This window comes from Leptonychotes weddellii, chromosome 1 (assembly GCF_054177405.1).
Source record: "Leptonychotes weddellii isolate Sample4059 chromosome 1, ASM5417740v2, whole genome shotgun sequence".
Taxonomy (NCBI): Eukaryota; Metazoa; Chordata; class Mammalia; order Carnivora; family Phocidae; genus Leptonychotes; species Leptonychotes weddellii.
In genome coordinates this window covers 107,600,849-107,623,912 of record NC_138369.1, presented here as the reverse complement: position 1 = coordinate 107,623,912, position 23,064 = coordinate 107,600,849, and the positions used below count along the sequence as shown (strand labels likewise).

General features: G+C 39.1%; 1 pseudogene; it reads left to right on the top strand.

Moving 5' to 3' along the window:
- The first annotated feature begins 3,849 nt into the window (after positions 1-3,849).
- Positions 3,850-5,209, top strand: LOC102725611 (proteasome subunit alpha type-1 pseudogene; annotated as a pseudogene).
- Positions 5,210-23,064: the final 17,855 nt, after the last annotated feature.

The window sequence follows — 23,064 nt, the reverse complement described above, 5'->3', positions numbered from 1 at the left end:
TCATTTCCTCTGGTTCCATTTTAGATTGCAATTCTTTCACAAAAGATACATACTGAAATATTTACAGCTAAAATGATAAAATGTCTGGGATTTTCTTTTAAATAAAAACTGGTAGTGCTTTGTTCCTCCGTATGAGTTTTTGTTACCTGAATGTCTTAACTTTGTAAATATTTGTTGTCCTTTACACATATGACTTGTGCACTTTTTGTGTGTAAGTTCCACTTCAAAAAATATTACGAAACATTTAATTTGTTGGATTTTTTTAATTTACAAATAATACAAATAGATGGTTAAAAATTTAGTTCATACATAAAAGGGTATACAGTGAAAAGTATGTCTTCTTCCTCACCCCTGCTGACCGGTTTCTTCTCTCTGAGGCAACAACTATTACCAGTATTCATCTGGAGGCAATTTTATATTTGTATAAATATATGTGCAAGCATGTCTAGGACAGAGAAATCCATGTCAGTATGCATAGATTTTCTAGCTTTTAGTAGTTACACGTTATTTCCTTGTGAGTATTAGCACACTTTATTTGACGAGTCACCCAGTGCTGGGCATTAGGTGGCTTACAGATTTTGTGACTTCACATACTGGTTGTACAACTCTCCTTGCCTACAGATCTTAGTACTTATGGGTTTTTTAATGTTAATAGATGTGGCCAAATTGTTCTCCAAGATGTTTGCACTATTTAACCTCCGTTTCCACCCACCGGTATCTAGCTGAGTGCTTGTTTACAATCTACTGATGCATAAATAATAATGCCCTCAAGAGGGAGCTATTTCCAAAATAAATTGACCTTTGATTAGAACAGTTCTTATTCAAATACCTTAAACAAGGAAGACGTGGCTTATTTATATATAAAATTAATGCTGAGAAATGTCAACTGAAGTACTTCCCAAATAAAAGGTTTTCCCTTCTTAATGGTGTAATAAATAAATATAAATTTCAGAAAAATAAAATCAGTAAGAAAACTGAATTATCCTTATTTAACAAGAAAGCTAATGAGATAAACTGAAAATTTTGAAAGGATGGCTTTTTTACTTTGGTGCCCTTTATCTCTGACCCTACCTTTTAGTCCCTGGTTCCACCTCTGCTAGATCATGCTGTTGTTTGTTTTAAAAATGCATGTGAGTTTGAGCCCCACATTGGGTGTGGAAATTACTTTAAAAAAAAATAAAATCTTAAAAAAAAGAAAAGAAAAATGCGTGTAAACCTCATGGGGCAGGCTCTTTCTTGTAGACAGTGAATCCTGTGTTTGGTTCAGGCTCAATATTTAAGTGTTGAGCCCAGCCAGCAGCTGAGAAGGTACTTCTTGAATAGGGTTAGTTTGTGGTCATCTGGGAAAAACAGTGGAGCAAAGGTGACTAGTCCTTGGGGAGAAGTAAGTGGCAGTACAGGAAAAGCTTTGTAACCTGTAGTGTTTCATGGGCTCCTTTAATAAGGATCTAAATCTCTCCAGAAAAATGCACACATTCAAGTTACACAATATTTTGCATACAATCTTTAGGGGAGGAAAAAATTTTCTTTCTTCCCTTCTAGGTTCTTTAGCTAATCTAATACTTAAATTGACATAGGACAGGTTAACAGGAGAAAAACAAATTTAATTTTGCATGCACAAGAGCCCAATTTTTCATAAAAATACGGAAGTCAAGAAGGGACCAAAGCAGGAAGCTTTTATGCCTCTTAGACAGGGAAACAATGAATTTGTGAAGAATTGACAAAGCAAAGGGGTTTGGGCTTGGGGTAGCAAATTAATAAAGAAGTAACAAGATTTGTTTATGCAGCCTTCTCAGCCCTAAATTCTGTCTCTGGTGATAAGGATCCCTCCTACCCTCCTGGTACAATGAAGGTGACTTTCACATGGGGAATTTATTTCCTACTTTCAGGGGGACAGAGGACGTTCTCATTATCCTTGCACTATTTCCCAAGTAATTTTAATTCAGGATAATCTATATGCCAAAGTGGCATATTTTGGGGTGGCATATTCTCCCCTTCAAATTCATAAGGCTTTATAGACCCCTCAAGCCCTTGGCCTAGAAGGCTTACACAATTAAGTGCAATATATATATTTATATGTATATATATATGTATATGTGTATACATGTATATATATGATGAAATAGAGTATGAAATATAAATACACTTATGTTTTTATGTTTCAGAGTCCAAATCTAAGGAAAAGAGCAGATCTTGCAAAAGCTATGACTACGTTACTTTTGGTTCCTTTCTGGCTTAAAAAAAAAAAGAGAGAGAGAGACACAGAGAAGAATCCACTGTGTGTGTATGTGTGTGCATGTGTGTGACTGTGTATAGTCTACACATGCTTTATAGTTTTACCAACACTCATGGAAATATTCCTAGCTTCATGAAGGGCTGTAGTTGGATATTTTTTCCATTAGATGGAGCTATATCTTTGTTACAGAAGAATTTCATGAATTTTATAAAAGGAATGTTTTATAGATGAAGAATTTTAAGGTGGAGCAAGAAAGAGATGCAAATTAAAATTGTTTTTGGAGTGGCCATGTTATTTCTAACTTTTGAAATATCTTGAGTTGTTAATATGGGTACATTTGCACAGGTCTTATGTTTTTTACACGCTACTTATATAAAGCATATTTTAAAAACTTTGCTTTATGTGACCCCCTTCAAAAAGGCCCAAACCAAATTTTTCTCCTAGAACGATGGCTGTTAATAGTATTTCAATTAGCATATTTCTACATACAGGTCCACAATCAGTTGTTTGTGATTCTGAAATCCAAAAACCAGATTTTGCAAATAAAAAACCCAAGAAATTCAGCTAAATTTGAATTCGGTATAAAACACTGAATAACATTTCTAGTGTAAGTATGTTCAATGCACTATTTGGGACATATGCAAAAAGTTATGTGTTGTTTATCTGAAATTCAAATTTAACTGGGCATTCTGTATTTTGCCGTATAACCCATTCTGAAAACCAAAGAGTTTTGTAACTTATTTGATGGGAAAATATAGCCTATACTGATGTGAGGCTATTTATGGTCTTCCCTCACTTAGTGTGAATGTTTGTATTAATCACTCCAGAAATAGTAACATGTTTGATTACGGGTACTGCCCTAGCTCCATTGGAGGTATTGCATAATATATGGTATTTGTGCCATGTTATCTTTTCAAATTTAGAAAACTACTGAATTCCAAAATACAGCTATCTCCAAGGTTTTTAGAGAAGAGATTATGAATCTATGGTAAATTTTTTTTTTTGGAATAAGAAAAATAATTATGCAAAAGGTTATTTTTGAAGGTACTATGAGAAATTTTAAAAATCCAAAATTAGTTCATTATAGGTAATATAACTAGACCTTCTAATTTCCTTTTGAAAAGTACGTCTTGGTCTTCTGCTGTCTTTAAGAAAGTCAGAAAAATAACGTAGAGGACAGTGTACCTACAATTCAAACTGCAGAGAAGGTGGAGAAATCATGTGGTCCTCTCTGGACAAAACAAAATCACCTTAGCCTCTGAAAGAGAGGTGGTCATCTTTCCTTTCCTTCAAACAAAACAAACCCTATGGAAGGAGACTGCCTAACTTCCTTGGCATTATGTTCCAGAATGCTCTGACTTTTGCTACGTAGGAAATGCTTTCTAATTTGTCTTAAATTTGTCTGCTTTCTGTAGATATTTAATAGAATACCTGTTGATTTTCTTCTCAGATTTCTATTTCCAGTTTAAATAATCTCAGTCCCTTCAAAATTCTTCCATTATAACCATTTACCAAACTCTATTATTATTACTAAACAATTAACCTTAATCTTGTATAGATACAAGATTATACACACACACACACACACACACACACACACACACACACACGAATTATGCTCCAGAGCAGGGTCAGTGTTTATGTTGTATTTACTAGGTCGTTTCCTGCTAGGTCTTTTTTATCACATCAATTTCTTCTACTAACTTTGAAAATAGGTTTTTGCTCAATGAACTACCTAGTGTTCCCTTTTTCTTTTACGTATCTGTATATACTGCATGCATCTTCATAAATGCTGGAGGTTAAGAATGTGTGGTTTAGCATTCCTGAATCCACACTTCTGCAGGAAGCCACAGCCAGACCGCACTGGAACCCTGTTGACAATGAGGTCACTGTTTGGAGCCCTCAGGGGAGGATTCATCAAATTGAGTATGCAACAGAAGCTGTCAGACAAGGTTCAGCCACAGTTGGTCTGAAATCAAAACCCCATGCAGTGCTGGTTGCATTGAAGAGAGCACAGTCAGAGCTTGCAGCTCATCAGAAAAAAATTCTCCATGTTGACAACCATATTGGTATCTCAATTACAGGACTTACTGCTGATGCTAGACTGTTATGGAATGTTATGCGCCAGGAGTGTTTGGATTCCAGATTTGTATTTGATAGACCTCTTCCTGTGTCTCATCTTGTATCTCTAATTGGAAGCAAGACCCAGATACCAACGCGACGATATGGCCAGAGACCGTATGGGGTTGGCCTACTTATTGCTGGTTATGATATGGGCCCTCACATTTTCCAAACCTGTCCATCTGCCAACTATTTTGACTGTAGAGCCACGTCCATTGGAGCCCGTTCTCAATCAGCTGGTACTTACTTGGAGAGACATATGTCTGGGTTTATGGAGTGCAATTTGAATGAACTGGCTAAATGTGATCTGTGTGCCTTACGAGAGACACTTCCTACAACAACCTTCCTAACAAAGGTTCTGTCCTGGAAACAAAGAATGTTTCCATTGGAATTGTTGATAAAGACTTGGAGATTACGATTTATGATGATGATGATGTATCTCCATTCCTGGAAGGTCTTGAAGAAAGATCACAGAGAAAGGCACAGCCTGCTGAACCTGCTGACGAGCCTACAGAAAAGCTTGATGAACCAATGGAACATTAAGTCACAAACCAACCAGTCTATATGTGCATTATCAAATATGTAAGAATGCGGAGCACGTACTGATGACAATAATCTATACTTTGAACCAAAAGATGCAAGGAGGTCTTAAGGTATGTTTTAGGAATCAGTCCAGATGTGTTTTTCCCAAGCAACTCATCTGAAACCATATAATGGTGTGCATTTCTCTTTGAGAGGGTCTATATAATCATTTTCTAGAAAGTATAGTTATCTGTACTAATGTTTTTATATGAAGAACATAGTGTCTTTGTGGTTTTAAAGACAACTGTGAAATAAAATTGTTTCACCTGCCTGTGGAAAAAAAAAAAAAAGAATGTGTGGCTTATTGTTTTCTGCATAAATGCTTGATGCCTAAAAATGATTTTTTTCTTCTTATGTGACTCAGGTAGGGAGAAAACTTCAAAGTTGGATTTGAACTTGAGATCATTTCCTTCATTATTAAAACAAAAACATAATTCTGTGGGTTTTGTTTTTTTTTCCCCTGTCTTACATTATAAGAGCCATCCCTGATCTGTAGCTGTCTGGATTTTGATTTGGGTATTTCACACTCATTTATGCGAGGGTTGTACAGACATCTTTTGATTGTACAAGGATATAGACATTGTATAGTAGTTTAGAATGAAGCTCTGGAGAAAACCTGGCTTTGTCCCAGGGGCCTCCCTCAGTGTAAACTGGGGTGCGGAAACCCATTACAAGGGCTTGTTGTGCCCACTTAGTGTGAATGTAACAGGAGAAAATAAAATCGTTATTCATAATTCCCCTTCACTTTATAAAGAAGCCTTCTAATTTGCTGGGACTGGTATACAAGTAGGCAGGTCAGGTTGCAGGTGAGAGACTGGAGGAAGGAAAGGCACTAGTGGGGCCAGGGGCTCTCTGAGGGATGAAGGGTGAAAACCCCTGGAAGGGCCAGGGAGAGTTAGCTCTGATTTGGATGTTTGCAGCAGTTTGCTGAAAATGTGGAATGTAATTCAAACGTTTCTCCTTTGAGATCTGTAGTAAAGTGTATTTAAAAAAAAAATCTCCAAATGCTGGGAATGACTGTGTTTCTTGTGTAAGACAGGGCAGGGGCCTAAGTCCGAACTGGTGTGGGGAGAAGACAGAGTCAGCCTGTAAGGATGAGTGACTGCCTATATGTTCATGATAAAGGAAAACACTTAGGGCACTGCCTGGCTGGTCCAGGGGTCTAAAAACCCTGCTGCACCCATTGTCTGAGAGAGAAGAAGGTGTTTTCTAACAGGGAACAACAGTGGACATTTATGACATTCGAACAGAGTTGTATCTGCAAAGGTCTGTGCTACAGCAATTAGAGATGAAGTAGCTGGCCATTAGCAGTATAATAATTAAAGAAGACATTGTTTCTTAAAGTCTGAGACTTGAACAATTGGACACAGAAAGACTATGACTTCACACATAACATAACGAAATGAAATGCTGGAGTGAGGACTCAGTCTAGCATGTGATCTGGTTCCACGAGGGGCACAGAGGGGTAGCAGTGGATGACATGGAACAAGGCTATGAGAATACAAGAATCTAGATGGGACAAAGGCTTCCCTAGTAATTTCTCCAATTGCTTCTGATTCACAGTTTCTTCTGAATTGAGAACAGTTTGGGCATAATACAGTTTTATTTGTACACTATTTATATAATATTGTTTTTGTTTTGGCCTTCATTTAAGTGTTTATTAACTTTATCACAAATCATTTCTTAGTGTGAGATTGGTTCTTCTTAATTAAATTTTTTATAAAATTCTTAGAAAAGATGCTTAGATGCCTACCCTAGAGAGATACAAGATTACATTTATGGCTATGTTTCTGAATCCTAGAAGGTAGAGTAAGTAAGTAGTTATCCTTAAGAAAATCTGTCTCGGGACGCCTGGGTGGCTCAGTCGTTAAGCGTCTGCCTTCGGCTCAGGTCATGATCCCAGGGTCCTGGGATCGAGTCCCGCATCGGGCTCCCTGCAATGCGGGGAGCCTGCTTCTCCCTCTGCCTCTGTCTCTCTCTCTGTCTCTCATGAATAAATAAATAAAATCTTTAAAAAAAAAAAAAAAAAAGAAAATCTGTCTCAGTAAAACTCATTTCTTCATCGTTGTGCCATGCACTTGTGAATTGCACTTGGTGTATGTTGGATTTGGCAACTCAGGATTTTTTTTTCGATATCCTTTCCCCAATTACAAAAGTAATAAGCATTCTAAAAACAACACAATATAGGAAAGCATAGAGAAAAAAATGAAAATCATACTGAATCTCACCACTTAGAAATAAAAACTGTGGCCTACCATGTTTAACTTGGAGTTTTGGAAATTAGGCTGATGAGCTCCATAAAGAACAACTCTGAAAAAAAAAAAAAAAAAAAAGAACAACTCTGGAAATCATAGATTTGATCTTAGTCAAGCTTGAAGTATGTATGTCCTTTAAAAATTCTTGAAATTCACAGGAGAAATCTTTAGTTTTTTTTTCAATTGTTCCTTAAATATCCTAGGACTCAGGTATTTGGAACTGCAGAAATGAACATTTGATGTATTAAAATCATCTTTAACCAATCACTTTTTTGCTTAATTTGCTTAACTACCAAACTAGAAATATATTAATTGCTCGAGGTGTTCTAGCATAGCCAATGCATGTGTGAGAAGGAGCAACAAAGAAAAGCATCCATTCTTTCCCTTATTATCATAGAAAAAGGGGACTTCTTTTCTCCTTTTACTATGACATACCTTTTATTGCAAGTGCACCGTGTATTATCATGTCTTAACCTCTTTACATGTTGTCTGTGCTGCTTTTCTGATTTTACTCAAAGAAATGAGATGGAAATAAATGAAGAATTTTAAATAATCAGGACTTGATATCCTAATTATTATTACTACCTATCTCACTCTGTAGTAATTTAAAAATTATTAAATTCTACAGTCAAGTTCAAAAACACTAAGCCTTCGAAAGCATCTGTATACATGTCTACTTTAGGATGTTTGGTATAATATTTTGGTAATACAGGAGGACTTGCCTAGGAAGATGAAGTTCGGTGAGAGCAAGGCTTTCTGGGGATGTGTTTAACCCCCTCTAGTGGAGAGAAGAAGTGTAGGGAAAATTCTCGAAATATTTTGATTAGCCTGTAAAATTTATCTAATTAGATGATTTTCTCTGAGCACATTAGACTTGCTAATTAGTCTTCACTTAGTTAAGCAAGAAAAAGCTGGCCATCAATAAAAAAAAAACCTCTCATTCTCTACACACTTAGAAACTAAATCATCTTTACAGAGATATTTAAAAATTAACTAAAATGTCATTAGCATATTTCATTTCTGAGTCAAACCAAACAGGACAGATCCCTGAAAGAGAAAACACAGCTACTTCATATTTAGAAAACAACAACAAAAAATCTATCTTTGGCCAGATTTCTCCTCATATCACCATTTTAGGACAAAATCTTATCATTTCTAATAACAATCATCCACCAAAGATGGAAAAAATATCTGTGATCCTTGCTACTGCTGTGTTTAAGAAGAAAATTGCATCTTATTAAAGCATCTTCAGCTGGCATTTGTCATGAATTGATGGACATCTGTTCAACTTGGGCTTTGTGCAGCTCAAAACACATTTATTCTCTTAGCATTCTTAGGGGGCTCTGTGCATTCGCTGGGTGCCAAAGATAACATCTAGATCAGCAATTCCTCATAAATCATTGGAACATGGAACATGAAACACAAAGAAGAAATCAGGAATTCAATAATAAATATGGCAAGGTGCACAAACAAGAGAATTGAAACCAGATGAAAAGGAGCCTTTCAGTACAGAAGGTCAAGGAACGCTTTTCCCCTGCTCCCTCAAAGCCTTAGAATAATCCCTCTGATTGTGCTTTCCATCCAGCCATCAGCTTACTGCTCTGAGTTGGTTTTGGAATATTTATGTGGCGGATTTAAGGCTTTAACATACAACTGAAAAATTAGTGTAGTTTATTTTAGTTTGCTCAAGGCCCCAGGCCATTATGCAGTCAAGAGGAAAATAGTGTTTAGTGTACTTTAAGGAGTCCTGTGCCCACATGCCTTGAAATAAATTCTAGATATGTGTATATAAATATAACTCAATTTATACAATAGATTTTTTAAACTTGAAGTTACATATGTGATTAAAAAAAAGTAATGTGACTAATTTTGTTTATAAACAAAATGTCAGAATTTCTCAGGAGCCATCTTAGGAAGATATACTTCCTCTAACAGTGTTGACATTACCAAATATGTTATAGGAATCGCTCTTTGAGTCTTGAAAAGCTTTAGTCTATTTTTAACACAGCCTCTGTAGTGGCAAATCATCGTTTGTCAGTGGGTTCGAACTTTTAGAAACATAGTCCTTTGGTGACAAGTATGGTAAATGATGTAGGTGAAATGATTTTTTTTGCTAAAAACAATGTAGAATAATAAATTAATAGTAAAAGTGGTTTTGAAAGCATTTCCGAGAAAAAGTTACAAAAGATGACCAATGTCTCCTTACACAATTATTTATTATACACACTGAGTATTGAGACTTTTGGATTCTGTTTCATCTTTTAATGAAGAACTTTATTTTACTCTTTTATTTTTAATATTTTAATTTAATTTGATTTTAAGTTCATGATGAGAGCTCACTTTTAAAGAGCATCCTACATTAAGGAGGGCACGGGATGTAATGAGCACTGGGTGTTATATAAGACTGATGAATCACTGAACTCTACCTCTGAAACTAATAACACACTGTATGTTAATTAACTGAATTTAAGTTAAAAAAATAAAGAGCATCCTAAAGCAATCATTACAGACTAAAGAAATTATTTATTATGTGAATAAATAAGTAAGTAGTTGATCACTTTGCAAGCTTAGATGTATAAATATTTGTATGTTATTGTTGTTTCTCTTTTTAAATCCAGACATTTTCATGGCATATTTTGTTATTAAATTATCTTTAAAGTACTGAGTTGATTCATTTTGGTCCCTTGAAGTTCTGCTTAAAGTTATTTGTTTACCCTTGATTTCAGTTTCCCATATCAGCCTTATCAGAACTGAAGCCTTGCAACACAGGCAGACAACTGATCTTGGACCCACCTCCCTCAGTGGCCCTCTGAGCTGCTTTCAAAAGATGACTTCTTTCCATGCAGAGAGGCATTTCCCTTCTGTGGTTGCCATAGGAAAAAAATGCCTAATTCTGTTTTGTCTTCTAGGTTTCTTGATACATAGGTAGGCACTGTCACTTGTGGTTAAGCATGTAGGTATAGATAGAATACCCGGGTCCAAGTCTCAGCCTTCCACCTGCCAACTGTGTGATCTCATCCAAGTTGTTTAATTGCTCTCAATCTCAATCTTCTCATGGGCAAATTGGGAAAACTCATAGCTCCTAATCTATGGGGTTGTTGTAAGGTTTAAATGAATTAACATATTTAAAATGTCTGGTACATGGTGAGTCTCAATGAACATTTGCCATTATTGTTACATTAAAATAGATATACAGAGTGAGCCTTTTTGCTATTATAATTTCTTTTAAATTTAGAAATTTATGGAGAACATTTTCTCATGCCTGTAAACAAGTGCCATAGCTCATAGTATTTTAGCTTACGGATACACCATGATTTACTCATTAATCCCTTGTGTTTGATATTTAGATGGTTTCTATTTTTTTTGCTGTTTTAAATAATGTGATAAATTTGTTTATCCTTGTTTTCTTAATAAGGGTTTCTGAACAATTTCATAGGGTGTGTACATTTTTAATCCTTTTGATATTTTTTTCCAAATTGGCCGCAGAAATATGTCAACTTATATTCAACATCTGTAGAGATGATATGGATCTTTATAGCCGGCTGTGCACACTTCCATCTGCCTATCCAGTATAATCCCTCCTCTACTACTTTAGCATATTAACCACCTCTGCACATTACTGGAAAAGAAAATAGCTTTTACTGGTTCGATCATTCAAATCATGATCAATGATGAATATATTGGGGATATATATATCCCAAATGTTGTTAGTTCTTTCACAATGCCTTTGTCTTTAATCTTGGGTCCATTTCTCCTGTCTCTACTCCTTGTTCCTTACCTTCTGTTTATATATGTCTCTGCAGAAAGATTCAAGTTCCAACCTCGGGAACGTTCTTCAGACATGCCATCACCAAAGTCCTTAGAACCTTAGGGTCACTGTGGCACAACGATCTGATGGTCCTTTAAGCCAGATGAAATGTAAGAGGAATAGAAAGAAGGCTTAGAACCAAAAAAGCACAGAAAAACCATAAAATAAGGGACAAAACAGGCAGAAACAGAAGGAACCTCTATTATGGGGTGTGATTTTAAGGTAGGGATCACATATGGAAAAGTCCTTTATATACTGAAATGAAAACATATTCAAGAGACATTTTTTAGCGTAAAAACAAGGCATAGAATGGTGTGTGTCGAATACTGTGTTCCTATTGGCATTAGAAAATAGGGCCGAAGAATTATGTGTGTTGCTTGTGTATGCATAATGTCCCTCTGACAGAACACAAAAGACCCTGGTGGCTCTACAGAAACCCTAGAGAAGAAAACTGGGGCGTGCTGAACAGGGGTATGTAGAGAGTCTTTCACTCTCTGTCCTTTTGTACATTTGAATTTTGAACTACATGAATGCATTGCCTATTTGAAAGTAGGAAAGTAAAATATGTGGAAACTTTTCTCTCATAAGTATGTTGTGTTACTCCTAACTTCCATCATGGTGGTATTCTTTTTAGAAGCTACTTCCTTCCTTTAGCCAAAACTGTCACATTAGCACATAATAAAGATCCCCTGAAACTAAAAGACATTCTTCTGACAAAATTATTAATTGTAAATTTCAATTACCACAGACTAAATATGACAAATCTCTGTCATAGAAAATATTTTCTTTTTCTTTTTTTAAGTAGGCTCCACACCCAGCATGGAGCCCAACACAGGGCTTGAACTCATGACGCTGAGATCAAGACCTGAGCTGAGATCAAGAGTCAGATGCTTAACAGACTGGCCACCCAGGTGCCCTTCTGCCATATAAGATCTTTGCAGGTCATCTTCATTTTCATTTTATGTTAGGAGAAAACTAAGGAGTTCTGGGTCTGGGGGATAGCAATTATTTCCAGGTTTCATAGTATTAGTGGCAGGCAAAAGAACTAAGCTTTCCTTTCTCCTTTCTTTCTTCCTTTTCCTTCCTTCCTTCCTTCTTTCTTCTTTCTTTCTTTCTTTTTCTTTCTTTCTTTCTTTCTTTCTTTCTTTCTTTCTTCTTTCTTTCTTTCTTTCTTCTTTTCTTTCCCTCTCTCTCTCTCTCTTTCCCTCCCTCCCCCCTCCCCCTCCTTCTCTCTCTCTTTCTTTCTCAAAAGAGGAAGCTCATTATGTTTGGCTTCCACAGCTATATATTCTAAAAACATTCGGCTTTTTTTTTTTTTTTGGTGGTACTTTAATCAAACACAACTCAAAATGATTCACTTAGGACAAGTGGTCTTAACAGCAAGGAAAACAAACACTTTATGAAAACAACATCTATAAGCCTAAGCCTCGTATCTTTTATCTTTACTATTTTCTCTGAGTCTGGCACGAAACACACACCAGCCTCCACAGGGGGTTAAACAGAGAACCATCCAAACATCATAAAGTGCTGTCCAGAATTTTGATGACTTCCATTCCCTGACTCTGGTGCACAATGCCTGGCTCGTGGTGCAGAGACCATGATGTCCTGCCCCAGACAGATACTTGGAGTGGGTGCCAGAAACAGCAGTTCTCTCTAGCCCCCCAGCACAAGATGCACATATCTTAGAACAAGCCTCCATCCCTTTTCTAGGGAACTGAGCATAAATAGCTTGTTTTACATCTGACTTAGAGTCACTTCTGCTCCATCTTAGAGGGGCGTCTTAGCTCCCACTTCATTTTAGGTTAGCTTTTAGCATTTATTGTTTAATTCACTAAGCTCTTATTTCTGGGTATTATCATACATAAGGATGGAGGGAGAACTAAAGGATCTGGACATCTGCTTTTAGAGGGGGAACAGAATAAAACTGGGGGCTAAGGCTTTGGTTCCTGGGTTTTCAAATCTCAGAAAAAGGAAACTTTCCTGGAGCCTGAACTCCATTAGAGACCACAAAGTAGCCTTTAAATCGGGTCTTACATAGGGGGAAATACTCTGCGGAAGTACACTGAATTGAGTGGAGTTGTGGGTATTCCTTTATTCTGCTTAATAAATTTTTATATTTGTCAAATTTCCTACCTTAGTAGGTCTGTAAGCTAGAGGAGTGATATTATCTCTCTGAATCTCTCTCTTTTAAAAAGAATCTTTAAAAGGGAGATAAGAGTAAACATGCTTAGGGCTTGAGGTGAAATGAGACCACAAGCATACACTGCCTGACTTGGAGTCATTGCTCAGGGAACACTAGTCTCCTCACCATAGTGCTCTTCACGTCCTCTGTTCATTACAGAATCAGTGGTTTGATTAAGGACCAGCAGGCAGGGTCACTTCTGTCAGAGAAGATCTGTCCACCCCAGTGGCTCTCAGATTTTAGCATGAGTCAGAATCACCGTGAGGGCTTGTTCAAAACAGACTGCTGGGTGTCATCTCTAAAGTTCCTGACTCAACAAGCCTGAGGTGAGGGCTGAGACTTTGCATTTTTAACCAGTTCCCGGTGATGCTGCTGCTGGTGGTCCAGAGGGCCCAAATTTGAGAACTGTGGCTTTATAGATGCCCAGCAAAGGTTAATTTCAAATTATTCTGAGTATAAATATCTGATCTCTGTCTTCCCTCCCTCCCCACTCCTGTTTCATTTTTTTCGTATTTGGAGGTTATAGAAACCACCAAACTCTGGGTTTCCCACCTCTGTATTTTTTGTCAACAGCTCAAGTCTCTTCTTATGTCAAAAAACCAGGAGGGAGCAATAATGTTGTTATGCTTTAAGTATCTTGTTTCATTTAGATACCAAGAGAAAGAGAAACAAGCATTCTCTGGACATTCACTAATCTCAACTGATACTGTCTACTAATAAAAGATAGTCTCTTTGATGACTAGTGCCTAAAAAAAAAATTGGAAACTCTATAGGCACCCTGGTGCCAAGAAACATTTTAGACATTTAGGACTTGTTTAATCTTTGATCAATATAAATATTTGAAAAATAAAATGATCAGGAAATGGCTAAGGAAAACATTTCAGGTCAGTGCTTGGAATAGTAGGTCATGTTCAGTTTGGAGCCTGTAAAAGCCCTCTTTGTCTTCCTAAACTCTGTAGGATAGAAGTTCTTTGCTTGGGACCCTGACGTTGAATGTAAGATGGAGTATTTGCTTAGGTGCCTCTTTCTGGGAAGAAATATATAATGGATAGTGGAATATATATAATGGATAATGGAAATGGAAAATTATAATGGATAGTCAAAGGGATTTTGACTCAGAAAGGGTTAATGCTGCCGTGGAGACTTGCTTGGTCAAAAGCTACATGTTAATTTCTTGGTGAAGAAAGCAAACTTCTAGCAAGGGAGAAGGAGCTGGTAGCATGGGCTGGTGAGTGGCCCATTGCAAGATGAAAGAGAAGTGAACTCTACCAATGAACTGTAGCAAGGAACCATTTTTATTTCCCTCATCTGTAACACAGAGGTAATAAAATACTTACCTAGCAGAGTTGTTGTCAAGTTCAATGAGATATTTGCAAGGCGATCAGCGTAGTATCTGGTACATGGTGGATGCTGGATAAATGGTAGCTAGTAGCAGTAAAAGTCCTAGTGTGCCTTACGGCGATCATTACATTAGCACCGGAAGCAAAGAACTCCAGCACGTCTTTGGGTCCAACTGAAGGATCAAAGGTCTCCTTCTGTGAGGTAGTGTTATTACCCTCATCTTACCAATAAAGAAACCGAGGCTCACTTCCAAAAGGACTTAGGGCAGGTTGTTATTTTATGCTGTATCCATGTATTAGAGCCATAGTTTCTGCCAGTAAAATTGTATCATATCATTCTGTAAAATATATAAATATTTCAATTCACTGTGCTTTGTGCGGAGCACTGTGATTTCCAAGCACTCAACCTGTCAAACAAGTATGAGAAGCACTGGCCAAAGTGGCATTTTGGAAAATAGCCTGTGAGAGTCTGGGAACCTCAGTCATCTGGTTCTGAACCCATGATCTACCTACTGCACCACTCCCCTGGCTAGGAGCAACACTTGTCCCCTGTATCATTCTCCTTGGAATGAGTTTTGTATTTAAGCAAAAACTTAGCTAAAAAAAAAAGGAAATATAATATAGATCGACACATAACAACAGCACACTCATGCTACTTAAAATACTTATTTTCTGAAAAAGGTGATAACGGACTTCAAGCAAGATAATATTTTTAAAAGATTTTATTTATTTATTTATTTATTTTAGAGAGAGAGAGTGCAACAGTGAGGGGAGGGCAGAGGGTAAGGTAGGAAGAGAAATCAAGCTAAGCTCGGAGCCCAACACGGGGCCTGATCCCAGGACCCTTAGATCATGACCTGAGCCAAAACCAAGAGTCAGACGCTCAACCGACTGAACCACCCAGGCACTCCAACAAGATAAAATTTTCACTTAACTTAGACTCTGCTGCTGATAACACTCAGCAGAAACGCTTGCTATTACTCCCAGGTAATGAATCTCTTGTGTTTTTACAGTTCCTTCTCTTAGCAAAGGACCTCACAAATGAAGGAGTTAGGTTCTTGCTACTCAAAATGTGGTCTACACACCAGTAGGATCAGCATCCCCAGGGAGCCAGTTAGAAATGTCAATATCTCAGGCCCACCCAGACCTGCCTAATCAAATGTACATCTTAATAAGATCCTCAGGTGATTCATATGCACATGAATATTTGAGAAGCTTTTGTTTAGGTAGCCAAAAAGTTTCTTCTGGAGAGTGTGAGTGCATTTCCAGGGTGTGGAGATGGTTTCTATTTCCTGCCTCTCTTCTTTCCAGCATGTGTGCAAGTCGGTACCAGGTGTAGCTCTTGGCTCTCTGGAACTGCTCTCTTGTTCTCCCTTGGTGGCTTCCGGCTTATGCTGCATATGAGGATGCACCCCACTTCAACTAGTCTTATTTGCCACCTTTTCCCGAAAAGCCCAGAGCCCAGAGGATCAGAAACTAGGCAGAAGCAATCCTCCAGTTGACCAAAATGCTTCTGGTCGGGCACAGTGTTCAGGCTGCACTCCCCAGTGACAGAACTGCTAGAGCAAGTTTTAAATGACTTAAAATGAAAGAAATTGCTACTGAGGACTCTAACCCATGATAATTAGGAGCTTACTGAAGAGAAGGAGAGGTTAGGAAGTGATGAGTGGAGAGAGATATATTTAAAATTGAACTATTGTTTCAACTCTTGGTTTTAACCCCTTGCTGGGGTCCTGCTCTAGCTGTAGGTGAGCCATTTACCTAACAGAACTTCTGTGTTTGGTCAAAGTGCTTTACCCCATTTTCAAGGGTGCTGATTTTCAGGGAGCGTGTTTGCATCGATTTTCAAGGGTGCTGATTTTCAGGGAGCGTGTTTGCATCGGGGAAGCAAATCTGATCCTGCTATTGGCCAAGAATAAGCTGACCATGTGGATTCTGGACCTGTCATTTCAATGTCAGTATCACAAAGGAGTTAGGAATTTATTATTATTATTATTATTATTATTATTATTATTATTATTGAAATGGTCCCCAAACTTGGGGACCCCAAGGGACAGAGCAGAAGATGGCAGCTCCCTAAAGGGAGAGGAAGAGAGAAAGCAGATGTAGGCTTTGTGGGTGAGAGCCAAGAAAGATGACCCTTTGGGGGCCAGCCTTTGACAGGATGAGGACCCTTGGCACTCTGCAGCAGAAACCCCAATGTGGTTTGTCAGGCTTGGGGAGCTTACATGGTTTGGTGGAGGTCACGGTGCTAGAAAGAGGCAGAGCCGGGACTGGAATCAAACCCAGTGGGTTCCCTGGCCTGGAGAAGTCCAGGCTAGGGAAAAAAGTTTACTTCTCAAACTTTAGCTGCCTCAGAATCATGTGGAGGGCTTGTTGAAACAGTGCTGGGCTCCACTCCAGCATGTCTGACTCAGTGGGTTTGCAGTGGGGTCCAAAGGACTGCATTTCTAATAGATTCCCAGGCAGTGTGGATGCTCCTGGTCCAGGGGCCAGACTCGGAGAACCACTGTTCTATTAGTTCCCTCTGCTAGAAGGACAGTCCTGACATTGCCTTCCTAACAGGCCCTTAATTATGTTCCTAACCTCCTAAGGTGGGTTTGCCTGCTAAACTATAGCAGAGAAAGATACTAATGCACAGTGGGGACAAGAATGATCAGTGTCTACACTTTCAGATTTCTCCTCCCTTTTAACGTCCCTGCACCTCTTCCCCTTCCCAGCTTCTCAGTGGGTGAAGCTTCTTGCTTGATGGGCAACTCCTGGGTTCTTTTCTATCATGCTGAATCCTGGAACTAGACAAAACTGAGACTAAAGGAAGCCTGAGAGGCTGAACTCATGTACCGGTAAAGTGTTAAAGAAAGGGAGATGGAATAAGAATCCACTTTGGCTGGGCACTGGGAAGAGTCACAGAGGAGAACAGAGAGCAAGGGGCTTTAGAGAATGAGGGGCTCCAGAATAACCATAGGAGCTGAAAGCAGGAGTGGAGGAGGGCAGAAAGGCTCAGCGGGCCATGGGCCAAATGCCTTTCATGTCCTCCAGCAGACACAATTACAGATCGAAGTGTCTTTTTTGCTCCTAAACTGTTTATTTGAATGTAATGCCACATGAATCTGGGCCATGTGGGTCCTGGGGTTGATTTGGGACACAGACTTGGTCTTGCAGTAGTGACGATGGTTCTCTTCTGACTCATCCACATCGCATCCTCTAGTTCTTATAGTACCAAGCTGGGAAAGGATGCCCAAGGAAATTCAAGAACACTGATGTTGCATATCTCAGTTTGAGTTATTCATTAATCTGTGCTAGGATTCCTCTCTGTTACCTCCAAATATTCAGTACAAGTCTATTACACAAAACAGCGTTGCCTTGGAGAATGAGGAAAAGGGTAGTATATCCACCTTGGGCACAGAGTGATTGTGGAAAGGACACAGCTGATGAGAGCAGTGATGAGGAATGCAGAGGGGATGGGAATGAGAAGAGGAGGTTTGGAGCGAGAGGTGACAGGGGAGTACCAGGATAATGAGAGTGCTCCCAGAAAATTTGTAGAAAGCGCTGGGTTTCTTAAAGTTATAGTTATTTTGTTCGGCTATTAAATGCAAAGATAATCCCAAAGGCTGGAGAATAGTGGTGCCGCCTAATGGTGGAGAAAGTGGTTGTATCCTTTATGCAATTTTTGTCAACTCCTATGACTAATTTAAATGTACATCTGACCCGCCTTGAAACAAGGGGCCATTATGCTAAGAGACAAGTCGCTGGGAGGGCTCTGACTTCATAGGAGCCGGGATGTGATGAAGAAAGAGAAAAATCTCACAGGAAAGCTGCATTTTGATATGTTCCCAGATCAAAGAGATTTGGACATCTGGATTAAAAGAAATATTTAAAGAACATTGGTATTCTCAAAGGACCCCAGAGCCTGGTTTAATGTAACCAGTTAGTTTTTAGACTAAAACTCATCTGCCTGGCTCTGAAAGACTTGGAGAGCAATTTTACTTTCAAGGACACTGACATGATATCAGATTCCTGTATTTTTTTGAGGCTCAGCTTCCCCTAATTTCAGTTTTGCTGCCCTCATTGAAACCTTACTTTCCAGACTGAAAAACTGAAAGAAGTATCCTATTTTATGATATGTTGTAATTGTATTCTTTATTCTATCATTGTCATATCTATCATTATTATGTATCAACTATATGTCATAAAAATAGCCTGGATCCATAGTCCAGGATGCCTACGCAAGCCAAAATGTGATTCTGTTTGCTTCCCACCCCCCACAATCTCCACTTTCTTCTGTCTTCTCCTCTGCACATCTGCCCTTCCTTCTCAGCTCTTCTTTTCACACCCACAGAGAACCTGATTCCAGTAGTGAGAAAAACTTGTGAAACAAATATTTGGGTTGTATTACAAATCAGTTGTCATTTGTTTTCCACTTCCTCTATTTACATCTGCCTCCCTGCCTGGGTTTATTTGAAGAGGAGAATGCACACTCAAGCCTTAGTGTACCAACCAAAACGGGATGTCTCCACAGCACCACAGCATGCTCAAAGTGTTTACTAGTAAAAGATTTTCATTTTGGCAATATATTTGTAACCTTTTGTTTTGTTTTGTTTTTAAGATTTTATTTATTTATTTGAGAGAGAGCAGAGTGAGAGAGAGCAGAGGCGGGGGTTGGGGGGGGGAGGAAGGGGCAGGGGCAGAGGGAGGAGCGGGCTCTCCGCCGAGCAGGGAGCCCAACTCAGGGCTCCATCCCAGGACCCTGAGATCATGACCTGAGCTGAAGGCAGACGCTTAACCGACTGAGCCACCCAGGCGCCCTTCACTTACGGTTTTATTTATTTATTTATTTATTTTATTTTTATTTTTTATTTTTTTATTTTTTAAAGATTTTATTTATTTATTTGAGAGAGAGAGAATGAGAGACAGAGAGCATGAGAGGGGGGAGGGTCAGAGGGAGAAGCAGGCTCCCTGCTCAGCAGGGAGCCCGATGCGGGACTCGATCCCGGGACTCCAGGATCATGACCTGAGCCGAAGGCAGTCGCTTAACCGACTGAGCCACCCAGGCACCTCTATTTGTAACCTTTGGAAGCTTGCTCCCTGAAGGAGATATGAGTACAAATGGCGTTCTGCCAGTGGCAACCAACTTTGTAATGTAACACATTTTACAGTCATTTGAAGTATTCAGAATTTTGAATCACAGGGTAGATACCATTTTATGTCTTACTTTGTTTTACTCCATATTTTATAATATAAATTATCTTGTCATAAAATTTGTTTGTAGAGGAAAATATCCTTAATGGTTGCTTTGTACTCCAGTGTACAATGTAGCAACATTTATGTAATCACCATCCATTTTGTTGGGTAGTTAGGTAATTCCCAATTTGTTACTAAAATAAACCACGCTGCAATGAACATCTTGGTGAAGAAAAGCACCATCTGCATTTGGGACACTTTTCATGGGATTGCCACCTTGAAATGGAATTCTTTGGCCAAAGAATATGAAGATTTTGAGGGCTCTTGATGCCCTCAAAATTGTTTTCCAGAAAATCTGTGCTATTTACTACTCCATATCCACTGCCGCTGCCCCTGTCTCCAGCCTCCACATGAGTACTGTAAGAGCAAAATGTGAAATGCTTGGTATACAGTACTTAGTACCTGGTAGTGACTCAATCAATGGTAGTTGGTGATGATGTTGAGGACGTACAAGTTTATTATCACTCTTGCTTCTCCCCTCCTCTTTCTGACTCTTCATAGAGGTCCAGAGTTCCTGTGGTGCTGTAGGCTTTTCTCTGTTGTACCTCATCAGAATGTCCAGAATCATCTGTTTATGTCCCTTCCTGCAGTGCACTGTGAGAGACTGACAAGCTAAGGTGATAAATTTCTTGAAACTGGGGTTGTTGGAAAGAAAATTATTTACAGTTTTACCTGCCCTGGATTTTCAGTAGGTGTCTTAAAACTGTAACTATGTGGTTCTGAGCTCAGGCTATACGACAGAGTCTTTTGGGAACTCTGTAAACAACACCAGAGCATGGCCTTAGTTGGTTGAGGTTGGGGCCTGGACATTGGCATTTTAAAAATCCGTCTCAGATAATTCTAACAGAAGCAAGGGATGAGAATCATAACCCCAAAGATGAGTGGTTTGGACATTCCGGGCAGCACGTGGCATCTACTGACAGACTTATTTGGAAGCTAGCTGCCTTTCCTGGTGTCCCTCAAAAATTAGACCAAGAATATGGGATGAAATCCTAAGAGGCCTCAATCTTGAACATGTTAGCAAGTATTTAGTAACATTCTGCTTGCTTAAAAGGCCAGAGAGATCAACTAACTCCTTCTAGAAAAGTTGTGTTTTTCTCTGCATTCATAATAACTTCCATAGTACCTCATGAGGAAGAAAGTGAAACTCAAAGTGCTTAATTAACTTGCTTGTTAATCTCTGCTAACAAGAGGCCAACTGAGAATCAAACCCAGGACCCTGAATCCCATGATTTTTCTACCCTTAAAAAAATTAATATCATCTCTTTGTGCTCATGTAACCAATTTTGATTTTAATTTTTTGCTGTGTGCGGCCAACTTGGTTCCTCATTTCCAAAGAAGCTTCCCTATAAAAGTGCCCCCTCCCCCAACAAACAACAACTGTATTTTGATCAGGTACTATGGGTGTGTTCTAGACATAGCCAAAGAGGAACGTAGCTGTATCTAGTCATCACTTTATAAATATTGATGAAGAGCGGTACAAATGTTTTCAAGGAAACTCTATCTGAAGGAGTGCCTTGGAATTCAGCTGTTTCTTTTCACGTCTTTCAGACCTCCTACCCCTGGCACTGAAATCCAAACAGCTAAGAGTGGGCCACATCCCAATGTTTATTCACTACTGTGGCACCTGCAATTCTGTCTCTGGTAGGCTTCGGGACAGGGTGACGCCAGGGATTGCAATAGGCACATTCGGCCATCGTCCCTGAGCTGTGACAAATACTTCCTAACACAGTAGCCCCACAGAAGGAAGTACTGAGCTACAGGTCACTTTCTTCACTTCCTTTAGCCTAAGGATATGAGAAAAGAAACAGCCTGTTTTATAGCAGACAAAACTGAGGTGAAGAACCATCATTGCTCAAGCCACCTGAGGGCAGTCACGTCGGCCGTGCTGGAAGGCAACTCATGCCTCAGATGGTTGTGCTCCTCTGGGTGCTTCGCCACCTTCATCATTTTCCTCTGTTAGTTGCTCATTTAAAAGTTGGTGACGGAGAAGTATGGCCAAAGGAGTTTATTGCTGCATTGGTTATAACAACAAAGTTGGAAACAATTTAAATGACAAACAAGAGGGGAATGGTTAAGAAAAAAATATGGCTTACTCATTGTCTGAAATACGTAAATATTAAAAATAATAGTTAAGAAACAGATTTTAAATAACTTGGGAAAATGCTTCGAATAGAAATGATTTTTCTGGGTCTTCTTCATCTTCCTGACCTCTAAGCCTGTGGTACTCAGAATGAGGGTCATTGACCAGTGGAATCATCCGTGCATATACAGAATCTCAAGCCCCACCCCAGGCCTGCTGAATCAGAATCTACATTTTAACACCTCCAGGCGAGTCACACCACATTAACTTTTCAAAAGCACCTACCTGGGTAAGGAGTTCTCAAAGATTCAGTCCTCAGACATCTTCTCTACTCTAAATACATTTGTGCCTTGAGCTAGTGATCCGGCACCTGGTGGCATAGAAAGTTTTTGATCCCACTGGCATTGAGCTATGGCCTTGGGGACTGGCACTTGTATAAACACCTTAGGTGTTTTAAAAACTCGGACAAGGTCGAGAGGTCCACTGTCTACATGATCTCCCCTGTGATGGAACGGTAAGCCGGAAAATGCATGATACCAAAGAGCATATTCTGTATGATATTAATTATGGAAAAACACATCAAGAAAAGACTGGAAGAAGATAGACCCCCCAATTAACTGTGGTGCAATTAGACGTAGGGTTTGTTTGGGTTTTTTTGAGCGGGGGGAGTGGGTTTCTTTATATATTTCTCTATATGAAGGTAACAAACCTCAGGCCACAAATTCAGGTGTGCAAGAGATGTAACTTTATTTTTATATACTACAGATTGATTCCTACTTTGAGCCCCAATCTGCTTGTGATGAAAACTTTTCAGTCAATTCCGAGGGATCTCTGTCAAATCAAGTTTTGCTCAGTCCAGCCACCACTAGCCAAAAGCAACACTGTGCCAATGGGAAAAGCTGCCCCCTTCAGGCCAATGAAGCCCCATCCTAGCACGTGCGTGACGGCAAAGCTCCAACTTCATTTTGGCCTCTTCCTACTCCCCGGGGGGATGGTGTCTCAATGTGATGAACAACCTGTATTCCTGTGTATGATGGTCCTGGGCTCAGCTCATTTAGGACCCTACTTCTTTATCTAATATTTTAGGTGGATTCCAGAAAGTTTGGTGGTGGTGCTGGATTAGGGGGGAGGCAGGGAAGGCACGAAGGCTCATTCACTAACATTGTCCTTGTTCAAGTGTCCTGATTCCCGTCTGGCCTTGAAGAGAGTTGGTTGA